Source organism: Mirounga leonina, unplaced genomic scaffold (genome assembly GCF_011800145.1).
Source record: "Mirounga leonina isolate KUSES-001 unplaced genomic scaffold, KU_Mleo_1.0 Mir_84, whole genome shotgun sequence".
NCBI lineage: Eukaryota > Metazoa > Chordata > Mammalia > Carnivora > Phocidae > Mirounga > Mirounga leonina.
The window spans coordinates 1,564,824-1,572,295 of record NW_023270827.1 but is presented as its reverse complement, the minus strand read 5'-3'; positions in this window follow the sequence as shown (position 1 = coordinate 1,572,295).

Sequence of the window (7,472 nt, the reverse complement as noted above, 5' to 3'; positions counted from 1 at the left end):
GGTTTGCCCATCAGCCAGGGGCTGAGAACAGTGATGGTGTATTGGTGGCCTTCCCAGGTCAAAGCAAACTGCTTCTGGCAGTCTGTGCAATTGGTATGGAGAGAAAAACATTAGCTAGGTCTATAGCTGCATACCAAGTGTGTTTGTTGATTTTTCTCTGGTAAATATTCTATATTTAAGGCAAAAGCTGCAGAGCCACACCTGATTAAGATTGCCACATTCTTACTCATTTTCTAAGATCTATTTAAATGCTGCACAGGTGAAACAGAGGAGTTAAATGGGAATGTTCTAGGTATCACCCCAGTATCTTTTAAGTCTTACATGGAGGTAATAATAGCTATAATTCACCCACAAATGCTGTATTATTTCTTGTTTACTACCTTGGTAGGGAGGGAAAGTCCAGAAGCTTCTATTTAGTCCTGTCTATCATAATGGCCCTTACCCCATGGGTCATAGAGTCTGTGTAGGTATTCTGCCAGTTATGAACTGTGTATACTCCTCTTTTTCTTAAGATATTATTTCTAAGTAATCTCTACACCTAGCGTGGGGCTCAAATTCACAACCCTGAGATCAAGAGTCACATGCTCCACCAACTGAGCCAGCCAGGCGCCCCAGGAACTGTGTATATTGCAATATTGAATTCAAGAACTGGGAAAATAACCACAGGAAGGGTCTAAGGATTAACTGGGGCCATTTTAAGTTACAAGAGTTAATTTTCCATTTATCACTTGACCACTCTAAGTCCCCACTTTTTTTTTTTAAAAAGATTTTATTTATTTATTTGAGAGAGAGAGAATGAGAGAGAGCACATGAGAGGGGGGAGGGTCAGAGGGAGAAGCAGACTCCCTGCCAAGCAGGGAGCCCGATGCGGGACTCGATCCAGGGACTCCGGGATCATGACCTGAGCCGAAGGCAGTCGCTTAACCAACTGAGCCACCCAGGCACCCTCTAAGTCCCCACTTTGACTCCTAGGCCCTGGTAGCATTTTACTTCTCCAGAAATTAGCACCAATACAGAGACAGTATCTAGTAATAGCCAAAAGGTCTGGATTTGACCTTTCCTCAGTACACAGTCACTCTAGTAAATGGCCACCAGTCCCATTAGGGAAGGCTTGGGGTAAGATTTGCAGTCTATACTTGTGGCAACATTCCAGAATCCTCTACCAGAGGACCCAGCTGCCCTTCAGTCAAGGAAATCTGATTCTGGGTCTGGAAAATGGGTAAATGGACATGACTCTCCATTGTGGCCACTCAGATCAGGCTGTTGGCCATCAGATCTGGAGCTCATTCTGTTAGTGTTATTGTTGTTGTTTTCTGCTGTATGGATGAAGCAATATGCTAGTAGAAGGCCCATCCTTTTCCTCCATAATTATAATAGGATCACTGGGGCTCTATGGCACAGTAAGCGCCAATGGGCCTCTGTCCACTGGTAGCAGCCACACCATCAGAAGAAAAAGAAAATGAAAAAAAAAAAAAAAAAGCACACCAAAACTGGGAAGAGAAGCTCCTTCCTCCCTTATGCTGTCCAGTATCCTTTCTACACCTTCTATTGCCAAAGCATCATATTGTACCAGATAGCAAAGGAGAGATAATTACACAGCCCACCTCCAAAACTGCAAAGCAGGGGGGGAAATGACTTTGGGGCTGAGACAATAAGTTGATAACTAGCACATCTGCTCACTGCTCTGAGACTTCTGATTCCTTGCTTGCCACTATGCCAAAGGCAGTTCTGGTCTTTCCATGTCCTTCAGTGTGGGCCATCGTTTTTGCCAAGCTTCCGGCACCTATCCAGCAGCACATGGAGACTGGCTCCAGGAGCTCTTGCTAGAACATTAGATTCTGAATCCCAGGAGAGTATATTCATAGTAAATAACTCTCTCCTTATCTAACTCTATAATCTCACTCCCAGGCCATCAATCTCAAGAACTCTCCCCAGGCTAATGTGCTGGTGTTTATTAGCCAGTTTTAGCAGCTTGGGTCCTCTCTCCTTCTGCAGGTCCCCTATTGGGACCTGATAATGTTTGACCCAAATCATTAGTCTAATGCCAGGGAGGGAGGTGGGGACAGATTATGAGGACAGCATGCACAGTCTTAAAGCATCTGCTTCAGTTGCCACCTCAGCATAGTCTTCAGACAAGGAGCAGGTGCTTCCAGCAAGAGGAAATGGTCCATTTCTAAAGACCTAGAGGGTTTGAGGGAATCTGGTGATCCAAGGTCTCTAGTGCATCCAACAGTCCTTATTCTAAGTCTCAAGGTCTCACACCCTCCCTATCATGATCTCAACTTTCACATGAGAAGAGCTGCTCATGTACTGTTCTCTCAAGTCATGCTGCTCCTACACTCAGATCCTGAGCTTTCTCTTAAACATGGTCTGCTCTCTGGTTGCTGCACTGGAGGCCTTCAAATTTTCACACCATAATTTGTTTGGGTAATAAGCTTGTCATTTTCTCCCTTCCATGCATTCGTAGGCACCCAAAGTCAACCAACTCATCCATGGTCCTTTTAATTACTATTTCTCTCAAATCTCTCAAATACTAGAGATGGTGTGTAAACGAGAACCTCCCCTTCAATCTATTTCCCCCATCTCAATTCATCCCAGGTCCAAGTGTGAGTAGTCATAAGGCTACACTACTCCAGTACGTCATGCTACAGCATTCCACCTATTACAGTAATGGCCCTTGCTGCCATCTGGCTGGTGCGTTATCCAACTTTGGAATACCATCCTGCCTTATGCAAGGTCCGTGTGCAAGTGATGTATTAAGAGTCCGCTGGAAAAACTGGTAAGAGAACTGTGGGAATGAGACAGGGAAAGGAGGAAGCCAAGCAAAACACTGTATTAGCTCTCTATTGCAGCATAACAAATTACCCCAACACCTGGCATCAAAAACCAACATACGCTCATTATCTCAGAGTTTCCATGAGTCAGGAATCCAGGCACAACTTAGCTAAGGCCCCTGCTTCATGATCCTTCACAAAGTTGTCATCAAGGTGTTGGCCCAGAGTCTGTAGTCTCATCTGAGAGTCAACCTGAGAAGGATACAGCCCCGCACTCACTCAGTGTATGTTGGCAGCACATAGTTCCATATGGGCTGTTGGGCTGAGGGCCTCGGTTCCTTGCTGGCTGTTGGCCAGAGGCAGTCCACAGTTCCTGGCCATGCATGCCTCTCTGACAAGGCAGCTTGCCTCTCCAACCAAAGCATGGGAGCTGCGAAAGCAGTAGAGAGTAGGCTAGCAGAACAGAAGTCAAAACTGTTGAAACCTAATCATGAAAATGACACCCCATCCCCTTTGCTGTATCCTACTGGTCAAAAGCAAGTCACTCTGTCTATCCTACACTCGAGGAGAGTGGATTCCACAAGTGAATACCAGGGGGCAGGGGTGATTGGGAGCCACTTTGGAAGCTCTCTATCATAGGTGCCATCTCAGGCAAAGTCCCACAGAGGATAGCTTCGGCATGGTCCTGCAGGGGAAGCCTGGAGAGGATGTTAGGCTTCAGAGTTGTTGCAAGCCAGGGCAAGAGAGCCAGAGAGCCCTTCCCCACCCATCACTGGTTGAGGATGACCCCCAGCAGGGCACACATTTTCAAGCACTTCCAGCTTTTTATGCATGCAGGGTTAAGCTGGGTCCCAGTGGTCTAGGACAGTCCTCCAAAAAAAAGAATCATGGGCACTGGCTCTTGGAAATGAAGCACAGTGAATCAGGTTAAGAGGAATCCAAGGGGGTCTGAGCAGCACATCAACATCATACAGCACAGTGGACGTGAGAGTGTAAGAGGGAACTCTCCATGCAGTTAGTAACAGCAAGTAACTATTCTTTTGTTTATTTTTTGAATTCTCTTAATTAACATATAGTGTATTACTAGTTTCAGTGATAGAGCTCAGTGATTCATCAGTCTTCAGTAATACCCAGTAACAGGAAGTAATTATTATGCACCTATTATTTTGTGTGGCTAATCTGGTCAGAGATTTTGGTTTCACTAATGAAATCCCCCTTTCTGAGTGACTGAAAGGCTGCTGAGCACCTGCTCACAGAACCTAGGACAGGCTCTTGGCTCAATCCTGGGCCCTGGGAACAGGAGAAGCACAAGAAACCTGGGGGCCACTCTTGCTGTCTGTCACCCTCAGAGATCAAGAGTCTTCCTTTTTCTTTCTGAATCCCTATCTCACTTTTCTCCCTGAAAACAGATTTTCTCCACCCAGTGATTCACATACACAAGACTCATCATTCCTGCTTCTTCAATTCATCTTTCAGCCCCATCAGGGATCTCCTAGATCAGCTCTCTACAAATAGCTGGCTCCGTTTTTCCAACTTCCTGTAGCTATGTAGAAGGAAATTTTTCAAAATATTAATTTTAGTTACCTATAAGTGGTAAAATTATGAATAGGTTTTTTTAATACTAGTCTGTATTTTTTCCAAATTTTCTACAATGAACATCCATTGTATTTATAATCAGCAAGGAAGAAAATAGCTGGACTATTTTTTGTTCCCCACCTCATCCCAATCTTCCATCGTCAGCACCCTCTTTCATCATATCTCCACCTCACCCCTTCCTTGTAAACGGTCTTTGGAAAGATAAAGCACTGTTAGTTTAACACAGCTAAGTTAAGCAATGACGAGTAGTCATTATCAGCAATGTCAGGTTTTACTGCCTTACATATTATCTGCTCTCAGGAATTGGAAGGACCTGAAAAGTCATATGCCATTCCCCAGTTTGAAACTGGGACCCTGGGGAAAGGCTGCCAGTTTTGTGGGATAGGAGAGGAAGAAACGAGACTCATCCAAGGTGGACTTTCTTTTCTTTTCTTTTCTTTTTTTTTAAGATTTTATCTATGAGACAGAGAGATCAAGCACAAACCGGGGGAGCTGTAGAAGGGGGAGGGAGAAGCAGGCTTCCCGCGGAGCAGGGAGCCTGACGCGGGGCTCTATCCCAGGACCCTGGGATCATGACCTGAGCCAAAGGCAGACACTTAACTGAGCCACCCAGGCGCCCCCAAGGTGGACTTTCTAGATGGACCAAGGGTGAGTCTGTGGAGAAAATTTAAAAAAATTTTGGCGCCCTCCTGTGAACTTGATATATCATCATGACTATGATGACTATAAACTAATCCTCTGCATACTGATCTACCAGATATTACAGGTGTAAGTAAGAAATAGCAAACAAACAAAAGTCTAAGATATCATATAAGTAACAGATGAGAGGTTCAAAAATAAGTATCAAGGAAGACATCTGATTCTCTCTTCTCCTATGGTCATTGTCACCCCTCTAGTCCAGCCCTTACAGAAATATTTTAGAAACCAAGAAAAAATGCTGGTGACACTACAGACCTCTAATATTACATACACACACACACACACACACACACACTAATGGAACACTTCTGAAATCATTGCTAATCTGCTGTTAAGTTATATCCAGTCCTGTGCCAACGGGCTGCAATGAACATCAACCTAGCCTATATCATTTCAGGCATCAAATAAGCACCATAATAGGGGAGAGAAAATTCTTCCATCTTCTAGTGGGACCGCAAATAATCGGATCTGGACATGTTGAGACTTTATCAATATTAAAAACAAATTAGGCAGGGTGACTGGGTGGCTCAGTTGGTTAAGTGTCCGACTCTTGATTTCTTCCCCAGGTCATGATCTCAGGGTCATGGGATTGAGCCCCACGTTGGGCTCCGTGCTCAGGAGGGAGTCTGCTTGCAATTCTCATTCTCTCCCTCTGCCCCTCTCCCTCTCTCTTGCTCTCTCTCTCTCTCTCTCAAATAAATAAATAAATCTTCAAAAAAATAGGCAAAGAAAAATTTTAATTTTCCTCATTATGATATTACATACTCTTGGTTTCAGACATTCTTCCTTGTGACTAACATACCTCTCCTGTGGTCAATAAGTCCATTTCTTCTTATTCTATTCTACTCCATGGTGGAGAATAACAGCTGCTCACCATCTTCCCTAGGAACACTTCATTGTTAGAGCCCACCAAGACATTGCCTAACCATCCCTGAAACACCAAGTAATCCACATTTATTTGACCTCTCCTCGTATACTCCATTTTCTCATTCCAACCAAATTCATGGTTTCTCTTTGAATCTACTCCAAGTTTTCTTGCTCTCCTACCTAAACCATGGAACCAAATCACAGATGTTAACTTCTGGGTGACTTCTAAGCACTACACACCCGCTATGATAAATGAAAGAAACGCAGGATTGTAAAGGGATTTCTTTGAGGTGCTGGAATACACGGCTATGCTGACCCATGCTGTAAGAACTGTCTTTTTTATAGCACTGGACAAGTCCTAAGAACAGGTTTTGCCGTAGGAGCCATCTATACTTGGTAAAATGGCGCCATCTAGTGCCCTGGACCAGTAACAACATTGGCAAGAGAAGGGTAGGAAGAAAACCGTAAATCAATTACAGTGCAAAATGACAACTCCAGAAACTAGCAGGGCCAAGGCAATTTCATAACAATAGGTCGATTGACTCTGGGGACCATAATTCTTAGTCTACTGACTGGGCCACTGGAGCAGCTTAACAAATGACATAGCCTTTTTCCAGAGAGAAAGGGCATTGTTCTGAAAGTGCTCGGTCCTGCTGGAGGCTTACAAGGAGGACAAAGGAGAAATAAGCAAACACCTACTTCATGCCTGGCACTGCTCAGATCATTTTGCACGCTTCCTTCCTTCCGCTTCTACTTAATCGTGACATCCACCTGATGAGGCAAGTGTTCTTATCCCCATTTTACAGATGGAAACTGAGGTACCCTTATGCTACACAACAGAGCCGGGCCTGACTCTTTTCCATTCTTTCCCTTGCACTGCCCCCAGAGTGATGTATAGGAAAACTTAACTCCTTCTTAGCTCACTCTCCACAGGGAAGACCAGGGAGACCCTGCTGGTCCAGTGTCACCACCAGGGAGCCCATCCTGTGAGACACAGCTCTGCCAAAAGTCAAAATTTGGAAAGATGCTAGAAGGAAAACCGTCCCAGATACAACTGGACAGACTGTGCTAGAAGAACAACCAGGTAACCAAAGAATTTCCTGTAGCCCAGTTTGAACATTATTTTTTTGTCTTCTCATTATTTTTGTCTGCCCTTAAATCTGAAAGCACTTAGTTGCCAGGGGCTAGACTCTTGATAATGTCACAGTGGTGCTAAGTAAATATTGACCAAATGCACTGAAAGTTTCTTGTTCATACCTTTTGTCATGACAAAGCTCCTGGCATTGACCCAGACAATCCAAAGTAAAGGAAGCCTGCTTTCTCAGGAAAGAACAGAGGTATTCAACTTAAAGAACGAGAAAAGGCTGCCAGAGATTAGGTCCTTTTCAGACTCAGGCTGACTACAGTCACTGACTCAGGGAGTCACTCCCCAGCTTAACCAACCACCACGCATATTGAAGGCAGAGAATACAGAGAATGGGGTCAAAAGTACTTATTTTTCTGGAAGTTGGTCCTTGTGTGAAGTAGAGGGTTTTT